This window comes from Equus caballus, chromosome 8 (assembly GCF_041296265.1).
Source record: "Equus caballus isolate H_3958 breed thoroughbred chromosome 8, TB-T2T, whole genome shotgun sequence".
In the NCBI taxonomy this organism is placed as follows: domain Eukaryota; kingdom Metazoa; phylum Chordata; class Mammalia; order Perissodactyla; family Equidae; genus Equus; species Equus caballus.
Genome location: NC_091691.1, coordinates 88,554,620 through 88,580,114, shown reverse-complemented (window position 1 = coordinate 88,580,114; position 25,495 = coordinate 88,554,620). Strand labels below are relative to the sequence as shown.

Below are 25,495 nucleotides of genomic sequence, written 5' to 3'. Positions count from 1 at the left end.
AATGCAATAATTGGTCCCATTTGATTTCCTGAATTATTGTTTCACCCCAGCTTGAATGTTATTATCTGTCATCAAAAAATATTTTAAATCTCTGGATTCATTAAGCTTTATTCCTGATCAGTTCCAGTGGCAAAGTTAAACGTAAATGTTGTATTTTCTATAAGCTTTTGTTTTCTTACCCTTTAAAATCATTGTTCTGGTTCTCAATCGGTGCTTTAACACTATATTCTAGTTATATTCTTCTACTTGCAGTGTAATTTTAAAATCTTAAAATTTTCACTAAATCTGTAAATTGAGTGGCCTGAGAAGTGAACATAAATCCACTTCTTCCTTTATTAACAGAAACATATATGATGAGCTAAAGGAAACTTTAGAGATCATTTCCAGTCTAAATCTCTCATTTTACAACATGTAAAAACTAGGACTCAGAAAGTTTGTGCTTTTTTTCAACTAAGAAGCAGTTGGAACCAGACCCCAGGAGGCCTGTGATTTTTTTTTTTTTCTCATTCACCATGATTCCTTCCTAAGTCCTTCTGGGCTCTTCTGCAGCATCTCCCACTGCTTCCTTTGAGACTGATCCTTAGTCAGAAGTCAGAAGTCGATATAGCTGCCATCTTGACTTATTCATGAATATGCCCACAATAGATTTCTGCCTCAAATATAGCAGTCCATCTGTTCTCATAAAGACCTATGAGAAATAGAGAATCCCATATAACCACATAAGAAACAAAAATAAACCAATTCAACTCAGAGTTGTTTCCTTACTATTTCTGGAGTAATACATTCCCAATGCATGCAAACCTTTAGAGGGTTGCCGTTATTTCATAAGTGGAGGTGTCAATAGCTTATGGAGATTCTAGTCTTTAAAGATAATGACTATGTGAAGTGTTTATGAAATACATAAGAACATATTAAATAAGTCTAAACTAATGGCAAGTCTAATAAGATTAGGGAAATATTAAAAAATTATTTTATTATGGTCATTTCATTTACAATTGTGTTAATTTAATTATGGATAAAATATAAAATAAAAATAAAACAAAATAAAAATTGGGACCAATGGGATCCAGTCTGTGCAAGAAAGCACATTCAAAGAAGATTCATATCCCAATACATTTATCTATGTTTCCTTAAAGAGACCATTCTAAGGATTTCACGAAGCCTGCCACATAAAAAGTGCCTCCTAAATCCTTTTCGGATATCTCTTCCCATCCCCAGACTTTTACTCATAGGAACAACTAAATGTCCTTCCCTCTATCTCAAACGCACTGTTTCCTCACCAATTATGCCCGGCTTTCCATTGTCTCTTCCTTTCTTGCACAAATTTACATGATCCCCATTCTTGGAACACCTAATGACATGAGACCCACCCACTCCACCCCACCATGCAAAATGCATGCACATCTTTTGGAAGCTCAGCTTTTCTCCTACTCTGATTACATTTCCTATGACTATGATCCTCCTTTGTTTTGGTGAAAGTGGATATAATTATGAAGAATGTATGTGTGTGTGTGTGTGTGTATGTGTGAGAAATTGAAAGAAAATAAGGTAAGATGGTAAAAGATTTAAACAACATAGGCATTAAGGTAAATATTATGGATATATATTGAACTCTATACTCTGAGGGGAGAGAATACTTTCATCTAAAATGCCCATGGCTTATTCATAGAAATTGATCATATGTTAGGTCACAAAGAAAGCACCAGTAACTTCCATAAAGGGAATATTACAAACAACACCTTCTGATCACATTGCAACAAAATTAGAGTTTACTAACAAAAAGAAAGCACAGAAAGATCCTTCCATGTGGGTGGTAAAAATCCTCCTGTTAACTCCTGAGTAAAAGGGAAAATAGAAACTGAAATTACAAAAATTAAAAAGAAAATGACAATGGTTTCCAGTTCTAGTCAAGATAGGAAAAACACACTCTAACCTATTTTTTCCTGCTAACTACAACTAAAACCCCTGGACAAAAGCCACAAAGACAGTATGAGAAGACTCTGAAAGGCAAAAAAAAAAAGGAAGAAGAAGGAAGAATGGCTAGGAACCTCAGGAGTGGAGGGGCAACTTAGTGTTAAATTTGCTGGGTTTTTTTTCTCCTGTACACTCCAGCCTGGGTTCCACACCGTGGAACTACTAACAGATGCAGGGGAAAAATCTCTAAGGAAAGCTTTTTCTCTCCAGACAGAGGTCTGGGAAGACGGCAGCCCAGCAGGACAGAGCCTTCTAGACTCCATCCACCCAAAATCCAGCCTACACCTAGCAAAAACACAACCAGAAGCAGTGTCCCACATGTGTCCACTGATGTGGCTGCAGACACAGATGATAAGCCCTAACCCTTCCTACTTGCACTGAGACCACAGAGCCTGTGAGGCTGAGTCCCATGAACTATCACCACCCTGAAGGAAGTAAAATGAAGACCGCAATAACCAGCAAAGAGGTAGCACCACTCCTCCTCCCAACTAGAGCATTTGAGCAGGATCGTGAAGAAGCAGGAGCTGGAGAGAAGGATCCTTCAAATTTGTGTATGAAGTCCAGTGCTCACCTCTGTTCCACTCATCTGTGAAACTGAAAAGAATCAATAAAGCAAAGGCTTTGAGAACTGAGTTATAGCGTAGTTTCAGATTGGCCACTGGGTGATGCAAAAGCAGGGCAGACCAGAATAGCACTGCAAAGACTTTGACGACTACATTGACGTTAAAACCACAGCCCGCCGAAGTGGGCCAGGGTGTGCTTTCTGATCAGAAATGTGTTAACTGCCTACTAAAAAGAAGATTTACATGAAATCAGTCTTATCACATAATACTCAAAATGTCCAAGACACAATGCAAAACTACTCACTGTACTAACAACCAGGAAAATCTCAATTCACATGACAAAGACAATCAATAGATTTCAATATCAAGATGACACAGGTGCTGGAATTATCTGACAAGGATTTTAAAACAGCTCTTAGAAAAATGCTCCAACTAGCAGCTTTAAACACCCTTGTAATAAATGGAAAATAAATAAATAAATGCAAATATATTTGAAAACCTAGATGAAATGGATAATTTTCTAAGGAAATGTAGATTACTAAAACTAACTAGATTAGAGTTAAGAAGCTTAAACAGACCAATTTCCAAAGAAGAAAGACAGAGCTCTATTAAGGAACTACTCCACAAAAAGGGATCAGGCACCGATGGTCTCACAGGAGAATTCTACCAAACTTTCAAAGGCCAGATAGTCCCAGTACTCTACAGATCATTCCAGAACATTGAAAAGGAAGGAAAAATTCCCAATTCCTTTTATGAAGTAACTGTAACATTGATACCTAAACCAGACAGTAAGAAATAGTAAAAGGAAAAAAAAAACTACATACAATATCACTCATGGATATCCATGCAAAAATTTTAAACAAAATATTAACAAATAGAATCCAATACCACATTAAGAAAACAATATATAACATCACCTGGGAGTTATCACAAAAAGGCAAGTTTAGTTCAATATTAGGAGGTTTTTTACTATTATATATCATATTAATAAATCTAAGGAAAAAATATATGATTATCTCAACATACGATGAAAAGACCATTGACAAAATTCAATAGCCATTCATGATAAAGATTTCTTTTTCTTTGAGGAAGATTAGCCCTGAGCTAACTGCTGCCAATCCTCCTCTTTTCGCTGAGGAAGACTGGCCCTGAGCTAACATCCATGCCCATCTTCCTCCACTTTATATGTGGGATGCCTACCACAGCATGGCATGCCGATCGGTGCCATGTCCACACCAGGGATTTGAACCAGCAAACCCTGGGCCACCGAAGCAGAACATGCACGCTAACCACTGCACCACCGGGCCTGCCCCAAGATTTTTTTAACACTCTCAAGAAAAAAGAAGATGCCCACCATCTCTGCTCCCACTCAGCATTGCACTGAAGGTATTAACAAATTCACTTAGACAAGAGAAATCAATCAGAAGAATAAGAGTGGAAAAAAAAAATAAGTAAAATTATCTGTGTTTGTAGATGTTATAAGAATACACCTGGGAATCCACAGAAAATTAATGATAAAAGCAAGCCAAACAATAAAATAATTCAATGAAGTAAACAGGTATAAAGTTAAAATACAAAAATCAATGGAAAGTCCAGAGTTACACCCAAACACCCTTAGAAAGTTAGAATATAATAAAGGCAATATCTCAACTTAATGGGATAAAGATGGATATTTAAATAAACGACTCTTTAACAACTGGGCTGCCATTTAGAAGAAGACAAAATTAGACACACATCTCGCTCCAATCATAGGAATAAACTCCAGTGGGTTAGGGATCTAAATGTGAGAAATGAAACCATGGAAGTACTAGAAAAAAAATATGGGTCAATTCCTCTTTAACTTCTGTGAAGGAAAAGGCTTTCTAACTATGACTCAAAACCCAGAGACAGTAAAAGAAAAGATTGATAAATTTGACTACAAAATAAAAATCAAAACTTGTGCACGTCAGAAAATGCCAAAAGCCAAGTCAAACTGGAGAAAATATTCACAACATATACCATGGACAAAGCACTTATAACTGTAATATGTAAAGAACTTTTAAATGTGAGGAGAAAAGATCAAATACTTGATAGAAAAATGTAGAAAAGAAATGAACAGACAATTCACAAAAAAAGTTTATTTTTTTAATAGACTTTATTTTTTAGAGCAATTTTAGGTTCACAGCAAAACTGAGTGGAAGGTAAGGAGATTTCCCATATGGGAATATGAGGTCCTGCCCCCACTCATACATAGCCTCCCACATAACCAACAACCCCCACTAGAGCTGTACGTCTGTTACAATTGATAAACGTATGTTGACAAATCATCCTCACCTGATGTCCATAGTTTGTCCTGGAGTTCACTCTCGGTGTTGTGTGTTGTATGAGTTTGGGCAAGTTGATGCCACGTAGCCACCATTATAGTATCATACAGAGTAGTTTCACCGCCCTGAAAGTCCACTGTGCTGCACCTATTCATTTCTCCCCTCCTCTCCACTCCTATTTTAAATTTTTGTGCAGTTAAAAAGACATGATTTCTCGTACTGCTCTTATTTTTGGACACTCCTTCTTTGCTCTGACATCCAATACCTAACTACCTATGTCTCCTGCTAGTTTGTCTTGCGTAGTTTTGTTTCCTTCTATAATTTTTTGGTATGAAGTGAAGGTCTATATATTTAATAATAACGATACTTAATCAATTATCCTATTAGTATTTCTTTAAACTCTCTTTCCCCCAAATATGTGTGATTCCCGTTTATCACAAGCTAAATTTTAACCTTGTAGCAGTCTACTTCTGAGTTGTATTCTGTGGCATTCATCTGTCCATTTATTTTTTGTCAGTTATAACTGTTTAATAAAAGTATATTTCAGTATTTGATAGAGCAAGTCCCTCAAAATTGATCTTCATTTTCAAAACATTCTTGACTATTTTCATTCACTTGATTTTTCCACAGGAATTTTAGATTTATTTTTCAAGAAAAACACCCCACTATGAGCATAGTGGAATTAATTTCTGTGATTTTAAAAATATACTGAGTCACATGTTACTCAAGGAGAATAGCCTTGGTTCTCTGGTACAGCAATTCCTGGAAGGCCAATATGAAGTTTCCTCAGGACACTTCAATTCACAGTCTGGGAGGAGCAGGAAAGAGCATCCAACAGATGTAGAAATGGATGGGGACAGCCAGAACTCAAACAAACAGAGACCTGACTTCCTTCAAGAAAGGGCCATTCATGGGGCCAGCCCCATGGCCAAGTGGTTAAGTTCCCACGCTCCGCTTCCACCTCCCAGTGTTTTGCCGGTTCGGATCCTGGGTGCAGACATGGTACCACTATCAAGCCACGCTGAGGCAGCGTCCCACATGCCACAACTAGAAGGACCCACAACTAAAAATATACAGCTTTGTACTGGGGGGGCTTTGGGGACATGGAAAAATAAAATCTTGGGAAAAAAAAAAAGAAAGGGCCATTCAGTCACTCAGTTTTGGCTTTGAAACCTCCAAATACAGAGTAATTGGAATGCAAGCTACAGAAGAATAGAAAAATAGCATCTTCTTAGATTAGCTAACCAAATCCCATCTGCCTCCATATTGTTCTACTCCAAATATTGGGAGCAAAGGCTGCAAGTGATGGAGAAAAATTCATCCAAATACATCAGATCAGTCATCAGTCATAAGAGTCCAAGTCTTGGGAGAATTCTTTTCTTTCACCCTGAAGGTTGAGTAAGTTTCACTCTCGGGCCTGCCTTCAATTTACTTCATACCACAGAAATGGCATGCAGAGTTTCTGCTTTCATAACTTGAGAAATACTACACAACTGCAATTGCATTGTAATGCAATTCTTTATAGTGACCCATTTAGAAACACAGGTCAAACTTGTTCTTTCCTGGGTTCCTTGGTCTGGAAAGTGTTCCCAAGTCATGGAATTCTCAAGGCATGGCACAGTGAGATGTCAGGACTTAAGTCACCAAAACTGAGTCCTTAATTTAGTAAAATAACTTAGCAAATACATGTTCAAAGGATGTGATCTTTAACAAAGGAAAGTACCTACATTATTCTTTGCCCAATGGCGACTAACTTCTGTCTCACTAAACACAAATCAAAGGTCTCACAGAAAGCTGCATTCACCTGGCTTATGGTTCTTTAGCTGCTAACCTCTTTCTTGGACTTTCTTTTGTTTAAAGTTCTCTTCATAAATGCTTTATAGTCCCGTAACACCTTAACTTCAACTACTTAAACTTTGGGCTAGAAATCATCCTTTAGGTCAAATATGTCATGAATTTGAAAATTACCAGATTTAGCTTTTGGCAGTGACTTCACCAGGATTATTTTAAAATAAAACAAGCCTATTTTTAGACTTGCTCATAAATTTAAAATGAATTATTTACCAATTTTTAAAATATTACAAATTAGACCAGCTCGAACATAAAATCATTTTAGGTTGAAAATGTTTAAATATTTAAGTAAGAACAGAGACCCTAAGAACAGTTTATTCTAGTGACCAAATTACTTTCTGGAAGATGTCTTTGTTGTTTCCAGTTGTCAGCATTCTATTTACGCTTGTTCAAAAAACAAAATTAGTAGCAGGAAAGTTTGAAGCACAAAGCTGCATGGAGGAGACACAAAATTTTCAACAATTCCCTGTAGCAATTTAGAAAAATTATGTCAACATTTTGATAATGAAAAGCAGAGGTTCATGTGATATTAGTTAGGGAGCTCAGTCTCTTTCTAGAGCTGGATTTTCATCCATCCTTCTAACCCTTTCCATGAACGATTATAAAGCAAGTCTGTGACTGACCACAATCCACCCAAATCCCAAAGTGATGGAATATCTTTACACTAGACTACAGTAGCTGGACCCCTCCCCCTTTTTTCTGATGTAATCTAAAAACAAAGAAATGACCTACTCTCAAATAAATCTCATCAACCTCTTAATTCATAATCATTTTCTTATTTTACGGGCATGAGTGTGATCCAATGTTTAATTTAAAATGTTCTGTTGCTATATTTATAGAACTCTTGTTTTATTATCAAATGCATGATGATTAAGAAATAGAAATGAATCTAGAATGTGTTGCTGAATGTAGTGAAATATGCTATCACGTTAAATGACTCTTCTCCTAAATATTTGTACATGGAGAGGCAAAGACTAATAAAACCCTTATTTTACATACCTGTTTAAAAGAGTAATAGTGTTCATGGTGCTTGGTTATAAAAAGAGCAAATGCTCAAAACCACAAAACACTTGAGCGTCAAATGTATCAACAAAGCTCAGGCCTTCTGATTCAGTCTCCTGCACTTGCCACTGGCCCACAGATATTTTCTTCTGAGGTGGATGAAGGTCAAATGGGACCTATACCACGCCCCCTTAGTCTCCTTTGCTGGCTCATCTTGTTCACTTTATGCTCTGAATGTTGGTTTCTCTTCTCTTCCCACTCTCGCTCCAGGAGATCTCACCCATCCCCTTTATTTCCAAGGCCACCCACCACTGAGGACTCCAAAATTTGTATCTCCAGATCTATCCTCTCCTTTAACTCTTATATTCCAATGCCTACTGGACATCTCACAGGCATCTTGAACTTCTTACCTTAAAATCTGCCCTCATGATCTTTCCCCAAACTTGCTCTTCCTCTCCAGCCTTCCCCATGTCAGTAAATGGAACTTCCATCAGCCCAGTTGTTCAAGTATGAAATTTGAGAGTGATCTTTGACGTCTCTATCTCACCCACACTCAAGCAGTCCATTGCCAAGTGCTACTGGTTCCTCCTCCAAAATATATCTCAGGTCTGTCCACTTCTTGTCATCCCTCCATGGACTGCCTTAGTCCAAATCATCATCACTTTTCATCTGAACTCTTGCAATAGTTTCCTCACTGCTCTCGATTCTTCCATCTTGCCCCCTCTCCATCTGTTCTCTAACATCATCTAGAATAATCGTCTTTAGATATAAGGTGGATCATGTTACTTCCCTGCTGAGAGCCCTTCAAAGACTTTCCTGTGTTCCTGATCTGTGGATAAGGCCCTGCATGATCTGGCCATGCCCATTGCCTGCTTCTTCTCCAACACTCTCCTCACTCCTGCAGTGGGTTGAATTGTTTCTCCCCAAAAGATATATCTAAGTCTTAACTCCCAGTACCTGTGAATATTATCTTATTTGTAAATAAGGTCTTTTTACATTGAATTAATTTAAGGATCTTGAGATGAGATCATCTTGAATTATACAGGTGAGACCTACATGCAATGACTGGTGTCTTTATAAGACAAAAGAGAGTGAAATTTCAGACGCAGAGACATAGAAGAGAATGGAGTCATGTGAGGATGGAAGCAGAGACTGGAATGATGTGTCTACAAGGCAAGGAAGTCCAGAGCCAACAGAAGCTGGAAGAGGCAAACAAGGATTCTCCCTAGAGCCACTAGAGCAAATGTTGGCCTTGCTGACATTCTTATTTCAGAATTCTGAACCTCAGAACTGTAAGAGAATATGTTCTTTTGTTGCTTTAAGCACAAAGTTTGTGATAATTTGTTATAGCAACCCTAGAAACCGAATACACTCCCTAAGTTCCAACATACTGATATTTCAATTATTCAAAAGAGCCAAGCTTTGGGGCCAGGTTGGTGGCGCAGCAGTTAAGTTCACACTTCTGCTTTGGCAGCCTCGGGTTCGCCAGTTTGGATCCCAGGTGCGGACATGGCACCGCTTGGCAAGCCATGCAGTGGTAGGCGTCCCGCATACAAAGTAGAAGGATATGGGCACAGATGTTAGCTCAGGGCCACGCTTCCTCAGCAAAAAGGGGAGGATTGGCAGCAGATGTTAGCTCAGGGCTAATCTTCCTCAAAAAAAATATATATATATATATATATATATTTCAAAAGAGCCAAACTTCTTACAGGTTTCCCCCACCAGGAATGAAAACCAGAACGTTGGCAAGAATGTCACTCTTTCAAAGAGGCTTCCTCAGATCTAATCTAAATTAGACCCTCCCTCCTAAACTCAGAGACCCTCCCTTTAGCATTTATAAGAGCTCTTAACTGTGTATCCATGTATTTGTTGAATGTCTGTCTCTCCTTTACACTCAACTCCATGAATGCAATGTCTGGGTCTGTTTTGTCACTATGATAACCTCTATCCTAGCAGAGTAGACACTGAAAATAGTCCTTCAATAAATGAAATTACAGAGATAAAAGGGACTAAATGATCTTCTTTCGTTGTGAGAATACTGAGAAATGGCTTGTCCCATGTTGATTTAGCTGAAATACATCAACTGCATTAAAGTTAAATTTTAACTGAATATTGCTTAAATTATATTTCATAGATATAGGGTTAATCCAATTAAATCAATGCAAAATTTGAAATTGAAGTGAAAATTCCATTACAAGGGAAAATACTCCCTCTTTGATATTGACTTTCTGGAGAACAACGCCAATTGTTTGCTTGCACCATCTACCACGTGTACTGGCTGAGACAGCCAAGATACACAATCCAAAACTATGCCTAGGAAAACCAAGGAAATCAAATTCTTGGCACATGCAGCTTTTCTCAAATGTGCGTGAAGCTAAGATCCTTAATATATATAATCTCTTTTCTTTTCAGAAAAATCTCTTTTTTTCCCCCATTTCTTTTCTGTCCTTAAGCATGTTTAGGAGGCCACAGCATCTCCTAGCTGCTGAAACACACACTAGTGCACATAACAATCTCTAAATCAGACTCAATAATAGTGGAATGTCTTGGGCAGGTGAGATTTGAATCAGGATACAAAGACTATAATTCCAGACAAAAGAGAAAAATTCCAACTCTTAGCGACCCTGTGTACAGCAGAGAGGAACCCTGCCTGGTGTTTTTGCGCCATCATCTCATCTTCCAGCACTGTATCAGACAATGTTCTGCTGCTCTTCATATAGTTTTCATGGCCACTTTTTTCTAAACTGGCTGGCCAGGTCTTTCTTCCTAGTCTGTCTTAGTCTAGAAGCTCTGCTGAAACCTGTCCACCTTGGGTGAGCCGGCTGGTATTTGCAATACCGGTGGCATAGCTTTCAGCATCACAGCAACATGCAACTACCATACTATGACAGCTGACAGACTGTGTGGGTGGTGTGGTTTTTTTGACCAGGGAATGAACCCAGGTCACTGAATCTTAACCATTAGACCGCCAGGGCTGGCTATTAACTATAACGAAACATTTTAATATATTCATACATTCAAATCCTTCATCTACCGGCTTTTTCCTCCTCCAGTCAGCAGTTTCATTCATCCACTCATTGGTTCAACAAATTGTCATCAAGAGTTTACTAGGTGCTAGGCCTTGTGCCCTACTGTGGGGACACTGTGGTAAGACACAGTCCTGCTGTCCATGAGCCCAGAGCCAGTGAAGGGAGACAACTTATGAGCAATTTCAAGGCAGCATGAAAAGTACCCCAAGAGATTGCTGTTTGAACAACCAGGAAACAGAATTCATTAAGCACTAGAGAGAGCAGGAAATATTTATCAGAGAAACCTAGACCCGTAAGATAAGGTGGAATTGATCAGGTCTAGAGGGGCAGAAAGGTACCTGGAGCCACACATGCAAGGGTTCAGGGCAGTAGAGAACACGCAGCCCTTCAAGTTACCAAAGAAGCTAGTAGTCAAAGGCAGAAAGAAAAAGGAAAGAATGGGGGAGAAAGAAAGGGAGAGAAATGCTAGGTAATGAAATAGAAGGGAAATCAGGATTTTAAAATAATCAGTTGTGGAAGAAAAAAATGTGTATGCCCAGAATGGCCTGAAAGTTTTCAGTTACATCCCTGCACGATGTTTCTGTGTGAAGGAAAATGTAAATTGTCTCCCAGCTGTCAATTTTAGTGAGCTAGAGTCAGCAATGTTCATATTACCTAGAACATTGTTTTTCAAACTGCGGGTTAAAATCCACTGGGGAAATAAAATGAATTTAGTAGATGGACACCAGCATTTTTTTTTAAAATCAAATATAGTAAAATATGGTATGATAGAGTAGGATGGGATACATCAAAACAGATGAATAGAATAAAATAGATCACAAGCTCTGTTTACAGTAAAGTCAAGTATCATTTCATGTGCACACGTGCGTATGATCAATTACAATGCTATTGGAGGTCATGATCAAAATTACTTGATAGCCACTGACCAAGAAGTGGGTCCACACTCAGTGATGATTCCACTCAGGCCTTGACTTCCCTTTGAAATTTTTCTTAAATATTTAGGGCTTAATACTAAAACTCCTGGACTCTGGCCAAAAGGCAAAGTTCTTACCCTTTGCTCTTAAGTGCACTTGGACTCTGTGAGGATGCCTTCGAAGAGTTGGGCTTTCTGCCAGAGCAAGGAGTGGAAGCCTTGTCATGTCCTTCTTCTCGTTGAGAGGGTAAAGTACAGGAAGGGAGTGGGCCTGCCACACACTGGCACCAGGATTTCCACAAGAGTTTCCTTTTAAGCTTTATGTTATAAATACTGGAAAGCCAGATGATTGAGGATCTGGTCCTCAGAGGGGCCCAGGCCCTAAATAATTGTTTTCCAGAGAATGTTCCTGAAGCATCTTTCCACAGTCAACTGCTACCTCTCCAGGGACCAGGTGCAGAAGATTTGAGACTAGATGATAATGGTCAAGTCACTGTGATTTAGAACCAGTTTCTAGACAGAGGTTGGATTTCTGAGTGCTTCAGTGAAGCAGAGAGCATCTTTATGAAAAGAGGTCATGACTTTTTGCTTCACTTTATACTAACTGATCTGTTCTAGACAGTACAAATTTGTTCACTATAAAATTTAAATCCCATGTGCCACTTGATGTCAGCCAGGAAGTGCACAAATAGCCGAGGAAAAAGAGCTAATCACCGGGGGTAGTGTCTGGCTCTGGCATGGCTAGTAAGTTTGGATAAGTCTCAGTCTTGATGCCATTAAAAATTTCTGGGGCTTTATATTTGTGAACATATTAAGGTCACACTGCTCATTCCTTTGTTGTCTGCCGTATATGGCAACAGCAGTTGTACAAAGGGTGTGTGCATGTGAGAGAGAGAGAGAGAGGCCCGGTGCTGTGAGCATGTGGCAATGTGACAGCAACACCAGGTATGAAGAAATGCTTATTAACATATGAGGACAACACACCCTCCTCATAAACCTACTTGTAGTCGAGGGAGCAGGTTAGGGCTGAACAAGCAAACAGGAAAGGACCCCCTAGCAACTAAAACTGATCAGGAGGGCAAATTAGACTGTGAACTTGAAGGAGAGCTCTACTATTACCTTGCTTTGTGTAGTGCCCAGTGCTTACGGTTAAGTGAAGATGAAGCAATGCATTGTAGAAGTTTAGAGAATGGTTCCATCAGGAGCTCCCAAGAGCAGAGGTTGGCAACCACTTTCTCTAAAGGGCCAGATAGTAAATATTTTGGGGTTTGTGGACTGTAGAACCATTCACAACTCAATTTTTTGGTTGCAGCATGAAAGCAGATAGCAAATAAGTAAGCAAATGGACATGACTGTGTTCCAATAAACTTTATTTACAAAATCAGGTGGTGAGCCAGGTTAGACAGAGAGCGAAAGTTGGCCAACCCCTACCCTAAAGCCTTATATGGCACTCTGAAAAGTCAAATATGGGATAAAGGCTTTGGCAAACCACAGTTGAACCTCAACAGACCTATATATAACTAATAACTTAAAACTATTAAATCTAGGAAAAGATAATAGCAAATTAGCCTCTCTCTTGACCCTCATAAGCATCACTATTATTATCACTATTTATTTTAGTGTTGTTATTCCTATTTTGCAGCTGAAAATTGGGATTTCAAGATATTCAGTTGCTTTTCCAAGAGTACACATGTTATAATGGATGGAACAGAATTTATACACAATTCTTTGACTTTATAAGAATCAGAAAATCCAGAATCTATCATTTCTTTTTGCAACTAACTAAAATTCCTAGACAAGGAAGATGAACCTTCTGTATTAATAACACTTAATATGGAACAAACACTTTCAAAATGGTGATGGTGATTAACCCGGGAAGAGGGAGCAGATTTGAGAGAAAGGAGGCTTTTAATTCACTATAAGGCCAACTACAAAAAAATGAGAGTCCTTGTAAGTTTTTCCATTTCCTCACACAACACACACACAACACACACACACAAATACACACACACACCCAGAGTCTACTCCAGGACCCTGGAAACAACTGGCAAAATCTAAATGTAGGACAGGAGTCTGGGAGGAAGCCACAGCCCCAGGCCTTGCTGCTCTAGATAATTAACGCCTTCTAATCTCACGGAATCTCCTTCATCTGCTCCTCAAATATTACAGAGCAAGGAGGCAGGAGCCTCCACTTATCCCCCACCCTGATTTCAACTAGGCTGGAGGGCAGCCCTGGGCCCACTATGTTACACAAGAGCAAATGGCTGCACAGTTTTAAGGACCTCAAACAAGAGACCCAGTTGGGCTTATTGTTCCATCGCAGTGTTGTCACTAGATTCCTCTGTATGTCCTGCAGGTAAGCCTGGGAGTAAACCACTCACAAACCCGTGCTCCACATCTCATGGACAGGAATGGCCAGTCACTGTGTGACATACAGGAGAACGCATTCCCAAAGTTTACCGAAACCTGTCGCACGCCCATACAGTGTAATGATTTTATGGGACCTGGTACACAGTGGAGTTCATAAATTGAGGCTGAAACAGCTAACAACATGTTAGAGAAAATATCCCTGGTCTTTACTTTGTATCCCCTAAGGCAGGTTCTCATTACGTAACATTGTGTACCTTGAGAAAAAGCATCCTGCTGTTTTTAAACTTCAAAGGTTCATGGGTAAATCCCTGATAAATGCATCTATAAATACTATTACTCTGTTTCCACCTTTGGTGATAGGCAATAACATATTGGTAAGCCATTATAATGATCTTATATAGAGAACCATACTTTTTATTCATGAAATGATGCAATTCTTGTTGATAGTTGAATAAGGATTTTAAATGTTCAAAATGCAGATTTATTAAGCATAGCTTGCCTCACTAACTCACCTTTTAAAATGATGCTATTGCAAGTGAATTTTGCTCAGCTAACCCACAAATTCCAGCGTCTGCCATTAAAATAGGCTAATTATATACCAAGCAGACCAATTGGAAGAAACTAGGATCATCCTCATTTTGTCTCTAATTTTCATGTCTATTCATACCTCCTCCAACCCAAAAATTTCTCCTGACATGTCATAGGAAAAGAAAACTTGAGAACAAGGAGGAAATGAGAAGAAAAGAAGCAGTGAAGTAAAATGTGGTTTTCATTATTTCAGAGGAGGTAGTTTTAAAAAAGTGAAAGACTCGAACTATGGCCTGAAACACCACCTCAATTCAACACCTCCGTTTAAACTCTGTGGGGCACTAGGAAATTAAGACATTCCCCTGCCACCCCTGCCCCCGCAAACAGTCCATGATCTAAAAGTAAGTTTGAAAATTAGTCTGTGTGAGAACTGCAATGGTTAGAGATGTTTGAAAAGTGACTTGGGGAGGGTAGAGGGGTTACAGAAGGCTTTGGAGTGGAGATGATGCTCCAACTCCCTCTGGCAGAAGGAAGGAGAGAAGGCAGTGAGGTCGACTAGGCTGGAGGATGGGGCTCAGGCACAGAGAATCACACACTCTCGTCCTCCTCGCTCCAGCCTCTCCATGGACCCCCCTGATGACCAGCATCCTCTCTGACCAGTGCCTTCGCTTCTCTAGGGGATATTCCAAGACAAGAAGGTTGTGCCTACAATATGTCACTTGTGGAGCTCCTGTCTCTTCACTGGTTTTCTAGTCAGCGTTACCCACAGCAACACAACCAGGTTCAAACAGGAAAACATAATCTGATTAGTCATCGAAGGGAAAGGAGGAAATCTATGTCTGCTTTCTAGTCTTCACTCACTAAACATGAATGCAACAGCACACTTCCCTGGTGTGAAATTTAGGTTTTCATTCCACCTGTATATGTCTCTAAAACACTTTTCAGAGAAACGGGAGACTTTATACCTCTTTTTTAAGAAAAACTTCCAGGATAGTTTACTTAACCCCTGTCAAGAAATCAATGTGATTTTATTTATCAATATAAATATAAACTCTACTCACATATTAACATTGAAAACCCTACCATGGACTTTGGGTCAAAATCTTACAGATACAACCATGATTAATGCAAGGTTTCCTGTTGTAAGCATTTCTGTTGTAACCATCACAGATGTTAGGCCTCACAAATATAAAGAGTCCCTTTCCTTGTTTCCTCTGTGTCATGCCTTTTTAAGAGGCTGCATGAGAAGCCCATTATCTAGCAGTTTTCACTGAGTCCAAAAATTCTATCAGAAATGTCCAGGTCCTAAATTATTGTAGAAGACAATTACAGTACAGAGATATTCTCAAGCTCAGCTGCACTCAGATTCAGATATTTTGGAGAACCTTTGATTCTGAATAAATTTATCAAGTACTCAAAAGTGCCTAATAATTCTAAAAACCATGACAAACTCAAGCCTCTCACTATTATTGCTAAAGTTGCCAAATATCATTGACAATAATGAAAATATAATTAATAGGAAGTATCTAACACCTAGCAGACTTTGGGGGAAATTATTACCATCATTATTATTGTGGTCTCCAGCTTTTGTTTTTGATGTGGGAGTTGACATATAACTTGTCACAAGAGTTTTAGGTAATGTGCTGTAAAAAAAAAAGTAGAAAAGACTAGCTTAAAATATCCATTCATTCATTCATTCATTCACACACATTTATTCGGTATTGTTGTGACACCAAAGGATAGAAAACCCAGACACAAGCATTAAAAATATTCAGTGTGTAAGTTATCTTCTATAAGGTTCAGGATTTGCTCAGCATTGGTAGGCATTTGTTACGTAAGGTCAAGAATAAAGCTGACTTCCCTATATCCCCTATGTTGGCCAATGTGAGAGATGCTGCCATCCACTGTCATTCTAATCTCGAAGATCACTCTACAACAACCCTGTAGAGAATAGAGATTGGATAGAGGAGCTTAGGATGCCTTCAGGAAGTGCAGGAGGCTATGGTTTTACCAAGCAAGGGGGTGTTGGATGCAGAAGCCCAGATGCTAGAGGAGAAGCTGTTACTTTGAAGGCAGATGAACGCTCATGGCAGGCAGCGCTCTTGGGCTCCAGGAGCTGTCCATCCATCTAGGGAATCTGAGAACACCTACAAGCGGGGAAAAACCCAGCATGCTTCAGAATGCCACTTACCTCCTCCCACAGCAGTTCCGCAGACTTCACTGCTGGGTTCCAGTTCCTCCTGCCTCCTCCTCCTAAGACTCCGCACTCCTCCCACCTCACTTGTGCCAAGGTTCAGGGAAAATTTCCCAGACTTCCCATTGGCTCAGCCCCCAAGGGGGAGGTTGGTGACAGCAGCAGCAGCAGTGAGAACAATGCATGAGAAGTCCCTCCCCTCTCCCAGATGCACTAAGAGGAAAATCATGGAAGGGACACCAAATGGGCTTCCCTATCCAGTTGAGGAAGGCATGTGGCACCTCCCTGCTCAGCAGGAAGCAGAGAGTAGTACTGTGGCATCTTTTATTCATCCTACTACTTAATCATGAGGAAGCAAACCCAACAAACCACAGAAGCCAAGAATTCTAAAGACTGTCCTTTCACATTTCCATCTAAACTGTGTGTACCTGGACGTGGCAGGTTATAGTTTGAGTTAGGAATCAGAGCCAGCAGAACAGAACACAGAGAGGGGACAAACACGAGGGTGAGTCAGAGCCATGAGGAGCTGAGCACCAGGTATAAACTTAGACAATCCTGTCCTCCATCCAGGCCCAAGAGCCAATGTGTGGGTTTTATTCATTCCCAGGACAGTCATTATCTAGGGTTCAAATGGTGTCCCTGAAAGATGAAGTGACTCCCAGATCTCATGATAAGCTTGCAACATGTGGATAGTTTTTGCCAGCAACACATGGCAATGTGCAACTCTGGAAAAACGCCTACAACCCACAAACAGCAGGGACCATAAGTTCTGAACCAAACATCAGGCTGTCTTCTGGGAAGTGCACTTTTGGTGGGAGAATACAGAAGGTGTGGTGTAGTGGGAAATTCCAGCTCATCACCTTGTACCCATGTGGCCTTCAGCGAGCTGTTTGGTCTCTCTCTGTCTTGCTTTGCTCATTTGAAAAATGGGGAGAATTTCAGGATATTTATGGCTGAGAAGATTATAGGTGACATATGTAGAGTACTTAGTACATAGCAGGCATTTAATAAATGTGGTTATTATTGTAGTAATAGATTAGGAAAGTCCGAGAAAATACAGGATGCATGAGAATTCTGCCTATAATACTCCTGCATTTATATATTAGCTATTACTCAAGTTCTACCTCGAGTCTCACCATTTGTGTTGCCTTCTATATTATCACGAGCCCATATTGATCTCTTTCTTGATAATATGCCTTATCATATATTTTACCGAATTTTCTGTTTACTATATGTAAATTTACATTGTCACTCCTACAAGATCTTTTCCTGGGCACGGAGTGCAAGCTGTGCTGTTGTAAATTCTCTTTATATTTAACACACTGTAAGAAACCTGGCAAGCACTTGAAAAATATCTACAGTCATGTGTCGCTTAATGATGGGGATATGTTCTGAGAAATGCACTGTTAGACAATTTTGTCGTTGTGTGAACATCACAGAGTGCACTTACACAAACCTGTATGGCATAGCTTACTACACACCTAGGCTCTCTGATACTAATCTTGTGGGACCATTATCGTATATGCAGTCCACCTTTGACCAAAATGTCTTTTTGTGGTTCTCGACTGTACTTAATTAATTGTGGGCCAATTTTTCATCAGCCATGACCATAAACATCCTTTATAAACACCTGGACATTTCCCAAATTGTCTTTTGGCAAAGGATATTTTGTTTCTGCATTGCACCATAATCTGTATGGAAAGTGAAAATCCTATCTACCTCACAAAATTATTGTCACTTTACCTTTGTTGTTAAACACAGTCATGGTCCTGGTGACAGTGGAACAGGGAGACATCCCTGATCATGTTAAATAAAGCCAGCCAGCATCACTGATTTATGGAACCACTTCTATTCTTTATTTCTATTTATCTTGGTTGAGGGATACTCAGTCTTCCTCTTACTGGGTGCCGTGGTCTGTGGGTTAAGTGCCAGGTTAGAAAGGGTGAGAATGGTAGCACGGCATAATATAACAAGCTATTGGATGGTCACTAGTCCTTTATAGAAGCAATGCCTCCTATATCCTCCCACCATACATTCACCTATAGATCCAGGAAAAGTCAGATTCATTGCCAAGACTAGACTTAGGAAACAATGAAACATGCGTCCCTTCTCATCCTTCTCACTCAAATGCCCAGTGCACCCCAAAGCTCCCTTCCGTTTTGACCCTTTCACTGCTAACAAAACATGCTCTTACCACAAAAGCAGTGATATTTGTCATTATTTCTTAATCTGAATCAGTTTATCAGCAATACTCCCCCAGAGAAACTTGTATATGGTTGTCCCTTTCATTCCAAAATGAAGAACTTGTCCCTGCTTAAAGGATTTCAACGTCAGAAGTTGGCGGAACAGTTTTTGAAGTTATGGCTCACTATATTCTAATGCACTGACTAGTACAACAAATTTAAGGCTGTGAGAAAAGATGAGGTTTGAAAACACAAATTTAATTCTCATGCCTTAATTGACAAAAGACTCTCTCCTTCTTCTTCCTCCACTTGATGGTACCTCTGTTTTAAATCAAGATCAAACTGGTTGATCTGTTTCTGGCTTCTCTGTTCTGCTCTGTTGGTCTATTTGTCTATGAAGAAATAATAACTAAATGCAATGTGACACCCTGGGTACAGTGCCAGAACAGAAAGAGGACACTAGTGGAAAAAACCAGTAACATTCAAATAAGGTTTGTAATTTAGTGAGTAAGTCTGTACCAAGGTTAATTTTCTATTCTTGATAGCTGTAATACGGTTACGTAAGATGTTAACATTATGGGAAATGGGAGGAGAGATATAAGGGAACTCTTTGTACTGTGTTTGAGACTTTTCTGTAAGACTAAAATTCATTCAAAATAAAAAGAGTCTTAAAAAATGAAGTGCTTAGAACATGAAAAAAAGAAAAGAACATCTCAAATACTTTTGAGTCCCTGCCATAAGCCAGATACCGCTCTCGATGTAGTCATAAATGAGGCAGCCAAATTCCCCACTGTCTGCTTTATACTCCTTTTGCAGATACTATTACATTGAACAAATAAAGAGGAAAAGTGGAGCTATTAAATACAAACTGAAAGAAATTTAATGAGTCGAAATTTAATAAATATTAATAATGCCTGATTGAAATAGCCCATAAACTATTTTACCAGTAGGACTCAACACGAGATTTACAAATTAAATACCATAGGTCTACCGCGCCCTCTGCTCTCTCCTATGACCAAGTCTGCCATCTAGTGATAAAAGAGGGAATTGCAGGAATCCATCTACAGCCTCTAAACTAGCACCAGCTCAAAATGTTTGGGGATCACAGGATTTCAAGAGGATCTGTGGCAGAAGCAGAGTCAGAACCCAGGTGTCTAAATTGCCAGTCTCATCCCTCCTCCAATATAACCAAATGCACAGAGTAGCATTTATAGTAGTATTAAAGCAACAGTGCAGAGGACAGAATGTGGACTCTGAAGCCAAGCTGCTTGGGCTCAAATCTTTGCTCTACAACTAAGAGTGTGACCTTTTAAGCAAGTGCAGAGGAGGAAGAAATTTTCCTCTACCCTTCTAGGTTCTTCTGGCTGGTCTAAGGATTAAATTGACGGGAGGCAGATAAACAGGAGAAAGTCAAACAAAGTTTAATGACATGTATAGATGAGAGAAACCCAAGAAAACTGAGTAATTCACCAAAATGGCCAAAGCCACCACCTTAACTACCATCTTCAGCTAAAGACAAAAGAAGAAGTTGGGGGCAGTGGTTTGGGACTTCAAAGGGGAGGAAGGTAATTCACATGGAGATGGAAAAGCAAATGTTTGGTAAACAAATGTGTGCTATGCCACGCGCAGACAGTGGGCCATGGAGAGGACTCTGATCTCTAGGCCCTGCGGGTTTCCTCATCACACTCAGCCCATAGTCTTTATAGATGTCCCTGGTGATAGCTCTGTTCCTGTTATAGGCCATTTATCTAAATTCTTTTAGCCAGTTAAGAGAGAGGTAAAATAAAACTTTCTGAGTCTTCTGTTTCTTAAAAATAATTAACCTAAAATAATTCTCATTTTAAAGAGACACATGATGGGGGCAAATTTTTTTCCCTTTTCAAGTTATTGACATTCTCTAAGTCTCAGTCCAAATGACTGAGTAACCCGACATCATACAGAATTATGGGGATCAGATTGATAAAAAATATTTAAAATGGTACCTCAATACCTCAATAAATGTTATCTCTCCTTGCTGTCCGTCATCATGGTCTCCCACAAGCACACATTATGTCTTATATGCATCTCATAGTGTTGTCTCTCCCACTAGGAGGAGCCCAAGACACACTGATTGACAAAGAGGTTGCAATTTTAGCGTAAAAGCTCAATAAAAGTTAGCTGAATAATTGGCAAAACTAGTTACATTATTAACGTTATAAAGCTTTGTTTTAAAGTGCCAGAAGACCCTTGACCATCCCTAACAATTTTACTTGATTTGAAGGGTGCCCTAACAAACCAGCAACCACTAAACAGCTCAGCTCCCTGTTATCAACACCTTGCACTCATTAGGCTGAAACTCCCCTTTCGCTTGTGAGCATCACTGTGATGGTCAGCTGACCTCAGGGGCCACTGACTCTCCTAACCTGTAGCTTAGATGTTCTGGGGAACCCAGCTCAACAGAAGGTGTATCTTAAACCATCTGATCCTTGTGGGAGCAAACAGGCTCTTTCATCTCCTTTATCAGAAGTGACCGTGTATGTAGAAATAAAACGTTTTTCTACACTGCAGCCTGGGGCCATCTTGATTTAATTATAGAACAATCCTATTAAAATTGTCAGCTGAGCTCTGCCATGGGCCAAGTTCATTGCATTAGCCCCCATCCAGCTTATCTCATTCAGACCAATGTCCTCCACTTTCCAACTCTAGAACATAGTAGGCACTCAAAACATCAAAATATTTAAGGAATGAATTCTTTCAATCTTTCAACTGAGATTCATTGAGCATCTACTATGCTGCAGCCATTGCTGGTACTGGGACAACAAAAAAAGACTGAAAAAAATAAAACCTGCCCTCATGAATCTTACATGGGAAGAGATTGTCAGTAAACAAGATAAATAAATAAAAACGTAATGAGACTCGTAAGCACTAATAAGAAAAGCAAAACAGGAAAGAGAGATTGTAAGTGTGTACTGACATTTCAATTTAGATAGAAGGTTAGGGGCTGACATCTGTAAATGAAAATTAGGAATGTGGCCAGAGTCCCAGATGGACTCCTGTGGTCATGCAGGAATTCAGGTGTGTGGACAAGTATGAAGAAGTGGTGAGGGAGCCCATGGAGCCTGTTTGCATGAGGAACTGAGGAGCATCCTGGAAAGAATTCATGCTCAGGAGAAGAGTTAGGGTGTCCATGATGCAAGGACAGTGACTCAGGCTTGGAGACAAAGGGCATTTGTGCAAGAAGCTGATCTGTGTGCTCGGGTCACATTCCTCCCCATACTTGAACATGAGTCCCAGAGAGGAAAAAGCTTCAAGGGACAATTCAAACAGCCGCTGAACCATCTCTGAACAAGACTGGGAGACCAACGATAGGATGGGATACAGCCAACAGGCAGCGAGAGTCTTTACATCCCAGTTTCCACTGTGAGCTCTGAAATACCTCCTCACAGCAAATCCTTGGGCCCTTTGGGCAGGAGCTGCAGCTCCAGGAACTCAGGGAGACTTGACCAATGCAGTTCTGGATGCACCAACAGAGGGTGGCACTTTCATAGACCTGTTGTTGAAGTCGCAGGCTTTGCCAATATTCTGTGACACAAGATGAGCAGAGTCCACGTTGAGCCAACCATGAGAAAGGGAAGAGTGGGGAATCCCAGAGAGGATTTAGGGGACCTGGGGAAGTGAGGAGTGGGATTCTGAAGGACCAACAACAACCAATGAGATCCAATGCGGAAAGAGACTATTAGTTCCATGTAGTCTGGGAGACACAGGCTGTATAAGGTCATACAAAGATTTAAATAACAAAAGCAGTACTTAAAAAAATAAATGTATAGATTGCATCAAGAACCCTGAAACCCTGACAAATCCCAGTCTGGTAAATGTCAGACAATAGCCTTGCTACCTCTTAACAAAGGATCTTTTCAACATTGATGGTCAAAGATGCTTGGGGACTAGACTGGGAAATTTTTGGCGTAGATGCATCAGAGCTGTTATGGGTGACTCTGACTCACATCCACATTACTGGACAATTCCATCACGCAAAGAAGCATCATAATGGCGCCTTTCACTGTTACACCCAAATTGTCAGAGATACTATCTACATATAACTGAAATAAACCAAAAACAGGCATTCTATCCCCACCTATAAATTGTCCTAGTCCTGTCAAGGTGATTATTAACATGGAACATGCTCATTTGTGATTTATTTCCTATAGCTTATAATGTATCTTTCCCATCATAAAGATGGCCATTTGGAAGCCCAAGTGATCTTTCTAGAATTCAAATCTGATCAAGTCACTTTCCTCAGAAGACAGCCCTCACTCCCTGAAATGGAGTACAAGGCTCACCACTGAAAGGATCCCACCCATCACTCCATCCTCATCGCTTGTCCTTTCCCATAACAGTCTTCTCACAGCACAATCACCCAACTGTCATGACTAGTCTAAAGTCTGTCTTCAGTGCTAAAATATAAGCTTATGAAGAGAAGGACTGAGGCTGTTTGTTATTCACTACATTCATCTATGGCTTAACCTGGTGCTTGGGACTTAGTATGTGCTCAAGAAATGTTTCTTGAAGAAATGAACCAGGTATCAATGAATAATGAAATAGCAAGAACCTTTTAAAGTCATTCACTCTAGGGCAGCAAATCTGTTGTTGGCTGGAGGTGTATGTGCCTTTTTGGATCTAGTTGAGACTGCCATACTGAGCTCCACTTTCTCTATTGATGGAGAGAAGAAACAAGCATCCCCAGTGGAAAGAGATCAAAGGAGAAGCTTTTCCCAGAAAGGTCCCAGAGGAATAAGACGGATGGCGCCTTCAGGAAGGGAGTCAAAGTAGTATGGAGACATGAGAGCAAAGACTGGGGTTTGGTAGAGCATTACAGAGAACTGGGGCCTCCCACTGGCAGCCCTTTTCCTGCTGCCTTTGGTAACTGATGGCCAGTAATTAGGATGACCTCAGATCACAGCATAATATCCAGTAGTATTAAGGTAGAGAAACCATATAACTGATCATCCAAACCAGGATGCTTTGGAGAGTGAAATGGGAAACTATTGCTTATTAGTCAAGGACAGTTGGAATCAGCCAGGCCTGAGCCAATCACACCAGGATTATAGTTACCCTATTAAGCCAGACACCTCAAGGGGCAGCATGTGGAGAAGGAGCTCGATTCCTCAAATGCAGGAGCGATTTTTTGTGGGGGGGGTATTATTCCCCCCAAAAGTTGTTTCCATTAAGTCTTCATTTCTACCATTCCATTCTGTTCCTGAAAATTTCTGAGACAAAAAAATGACAGATGTAGAATACATAAAGGGAAAGAAACTAGACTCATTGGTAAGTACACAAACAAATCTCTCACTGTACCACTGCCCCAAAGGTGATTTTTTTTTAACTTTGTCATAAATTTGTAATAATTTAACATGGAGGAACCACCCTGAGCAGAGAAACCCTATAAAAGTTGACCTTCTACACCCCATTGATGCAATGTGACTCAGAATCTGGTTTGACACTATTTACTGCCCATGGGGGAGCACGAGGCTTCCCTGTCCATTAAGGTGTGGATGTGAATGCTGTTAGGAAAGCAGTAATTTCGTCTGGGTCACCATGACATCGTAAGTGCCAAATACAGATCTGGAAGCTCAGTGTTCTTGCAATAAGAAGGGGAAAAAAGATCATTGATAGGTTCGGAAGAACTTCTAAGGAGCAGAAGAAATGAAAACAAAATCCTGTCAGCGAACATCTGAGAAAAGAGTAGAGACTTTTTTTTGTTTTTTGAAATCCAGATAAAGGAGATCTTCCTCCCTACTTTCTCCCCTAATTCCTTTTTTTAAAATGAATCATCTTTGAGTTTTTTGGAGCAGTTTTAGGTTTACAGAAAAATTGAGCAGAGTACGGATTTCCCATATATATCCCTTACTCCCCCAATTTCCCCTATTATTAATATCTGGCTTTAATGTGATACATATATTACAACTGATGAGTCAATATTGTTATCATTTATTAAATTAGTAGTTAATTAAATACATTATTATTAAGTAAATTCCATAGTTTACATTAGGGCTCACTTTTTGTGTTGTACCCTCTATGGGTCTTGACAAATGTTTAATGACATGTATCTTCCATACCAGCATCATGCAGAATAGTTTCACAGCTCTAAGTGATAGACACTTAGGTTGTTTCAAAATAGTCTTGGTTATTGTGGATAATGCTACAATGAACATGGGGGTGCAGACACTTCTTTGAGATACTGATTTTGTTTCCTTTGAATATATACTTAGAAGTAGATCACTGGATCATATGGTAGCTCTATTTTTAATTTTTTGAGGAACCTCCATACCGTTGTCCATAATGGTTAAACCAATTTACATTCCCATCAACCGTGTACAAGGGTATCCTTTTTTTCATATTCTCACCAACACTTATCTCTTTTCTTTTTGACATAGCCATCCTAAGAGGTGTGAGGTGATACTGTGCTTTGGATTTGCATTTCCCTGATGATTAGTGATGCTGAGCACTGCTTCATGTGCCTGTTGGTCAGTTGTATGTCTTCTTTGGAGAAGTGTCTGTCCAGGTACTTTGACCAATTTTTTACTGAGATCTAATTGACATATAACA

At 39.7% G+C, this 25,495-nt stretch overlaps 1 protein-coding gene across 1 annotated transcript in view; it reads right to left on the bottom strand.

Annotated features, from left to right (window-relative positions):
* The window catches only part of SERPINB7 (serpin family B member 7), a 56,641-nt gene extending 39,598 nt beyond the window's left edge, over positions 1–17,043 (bottom strand). Inside the window, exon 1 of the mRNA XM_014727880.2 lies at positions 16,725–17,043. The gene's annotated coding sequence lies outside the window, so the exon portion shown is untranslated. The remainder of the gene's footprint in view (positions 1–16,724) is intronic.
* Between the last annotated feature and the right edge of the window lie 8,452 nt (positions 17,044–25,495).